This window comes from Otolemur garnettii, unplaced genomic scaffold (assembly GCF_000181295.1).
Source record: "Otolemur garnettii isolate 467f Iridium unplaced genomic scaffold, OtoGar3 scaffold00061, whole genome shotgun sequence".
In the NCBI taxonomy this organism is placed as follows: domain Eukaryota; kingdom Metazoa; phylum Chordata; class Mammalia; order Primates; family Galagidae; genus Otolemur; species Otolemur garnettii.
Genome location: NW_003852456.1, coordinates 10989771 through 10992480, shown reverse-complemented (window position 1 = coordinate 10992480; position 2710 = coordinate 10989771).

Below are 2710 nucleotides of genomic sequence, written 5' to 3'. Positions count from 1 at the left end.
GGGCTTAGGTGATTCTCTTGCTTCAGACTCTTGAGTAGCTGGAACTACAGGCACCCACCACAACGCCTGGCTATTTTTTGTTGCAGTTTGCCCAGGGCCAGGTTTGAAACCCCCCCCACCCTTGGTATATGGGGCCAGCGCCCTACCCACTGAGCCACAGGCACCACCCAGAAGTGGGATCTTTCCTCACTCTGGCTGTGGTTTATGTTCCCTCCCCACCCTAGAAAAACTCCTGTTAAAATTTAATCCCCGGGCGGTGCCTGTGGCTCAAAGGAGTAGGGCGCTGGCCCCATATACCAGAGGTGGCAGGTTCAAACCTGGCCCTGGCCAAAAACTACAAAAATAAAAAATAAAAATTAAAAAAAAAAATTTAATCCCCATTGTGATGGTGCTGGGAGGCAGGCCTGGTAGGAGGTGTCTGGGTTATGGGGTGGATCCCCCAGGAATGGCCCCTGTAGTAAGTAGGTTATCGCTCTCACAACACTGGACTCGTTCTCCAGGAAGTGTTCCTACCAGAGTAGGTGGTTCTCAGGCCTAGTGAGGACTTGCCCCTCAGGTTCTGCGTCTTTATACCTGTCCACTTTCCCAGAGAGAAACTGACCTGACCTTCTGTACCACATCAGGATGCAGATGCTAGGGCTATGCCCTTGAACTCCAAGCCCACAAAAACTATGAGTTAAGGGTATACCTTTTCTTTGTAAATCATCCAGTCTCAGGTATTTTGCTACAACCTGCAACAGATGAAGACAGCTCCATAACAGGCAAGATATAAGAAACCTCTGGTCCTCAAAAGGCAAGAACTATTAACTAAACAAATCAAGTTTAGAATAGCAAATTTTTCCTGTTCTTCCTGGTTTTAACCTGTATCTCAGATAAATTGAGGCCTGCCAGATAAACCGTTTCTAGATAAACGGAAGATTCTTTTTTCACTTTACATTTGGGAATTATGAGTTGTGGAAATTTCCCTTTTTTCAGTATATCTATTTTCCCCCAGCTGACATAGCTCCTAAATTCCAGGTCTTTCCCTTTGGTAAATGACCCCCATGAAATAGATGTTAGTGGCTTCAGGTGCTATCTGCTTAGTAAAGAGGTAGACTGTTCCTTCCATCTTCAGGCATTATTTTTCTTTCTGAGGAAATACAAATTTGTCATAGAGCTGCATCTTCCCAGAGCCCTTGGATGCAAAGTGCATTGTCATGGCTACAGCTGCTGCTTTATGTGATTTTCTGCTTACATCAGGAGAAATTGGCTGGATTAAATTAGCCACAGGGGGGCTCCATTGCAGTTTCTGGGGGGAAAAAAAATCTGCAGTCCTACTTTCCCCGCAAACAATCAGTCATCATCTCTGCAGTTTTCAGTGAATCACATCGGCCTATAAAGGGGAACTAGGAAGCCAGCATGTGTAGCTCATCCATTTTAAAACACCTAAAGAATTTTCTGAAAGTCAGGAGTATATTTCTGTGGGAAATAGCCCAAAAATGAGACTTGAGATGATAAGCCCGGATTTAGCTATTTCATTTTTATCCTAAGCATTTAAAGATTCAGAGCAACAGCTTATATTCAGGATATGCAATTGTGGGTATTTAAGCATGAAAAATACTCTTATAGCTTTGTGTCATCCACTGTTGTTCTCTCTGCCAACTAAAAAGGCTTTTTGTATGAACTAGTCTGATGGGCCAGATTGTTGGGGTACCAGCCCCCACACAACCCGTGGGTATCCCCAATGCTTAAAGGTGATGAGAGAATGAAAGATATATAGACAAGAGACAAAGTAGGATTTAAAAAGAGTGGGACCAGAGACAGCCCAGTGTGAATAACAGAACAGCCAAGGCCCTGAAAGCCCTTTGTTCTGGTTAACTCTGTATTTTTTACATACTTAACTCCAAATTAGCAAATGAGTAGTCACAAAAACAGCACTATGCATCAGCAGTCTCGTAGTACTTACAATTTCAGCTAAACTACTTTTTAACTAACTTTTGTTGAGTATTTTACTTCACTCTAAGCTATTTATAAACTAAGGAACTGTGATGCAGTTCATAGATCAAAGAATAAAACTTGGAAGCAGGATGTGAGAGCTGACAGCAAGATTGACCATGCACACCATTTCTAATTGAGGCAATTAAGTCTCCAGGTCCCTGCAGACTGAAGCAGCCCCTCATTAGGAGCGGGTAGAAAGTTTTTCCTCTTTCACAGAGAGCTTGTTGCACGTATTGTTCCCAACACGTCTACCAAGAGCTCATTGCCTCCAGAGACCTTTGTACAGGCTCTCTATATGGGGAAAGGTCAGGCCTCAGCAAGACATTTTTTGTCCTTATTCTAAGGCCTGTGCTGTTGTTCAGCAGAGTTTTGGGGCTCCCAATACACATTGGGGTCTCTATGCATACATACTCTCTGCAGTATCCACATCTTCTATCCTTCCTATATCCCATTTCTCACAAGCTGCATCTCCTAATTTTTTATTAATAAAAACATTTCGGGTTGGCACATGTAGCACAGTGGTTATGGCACCAGCCATATCCCACAGAGGCTGGTGGGTTCAAGCCTGGCCCAGGCCAGCTAAACAACAATGACAACTGCAACAAGAAAATAGTCAGGGCTCAGCGCCTGTGGCTTAGGTGGCTAAGGCACCAGCCACATACACCTAAGGTGGGAGGTTCGAATCCAGCCCGGGCCCGCCAAACAACAATAACGGCTGCAACCAAAAAATAGC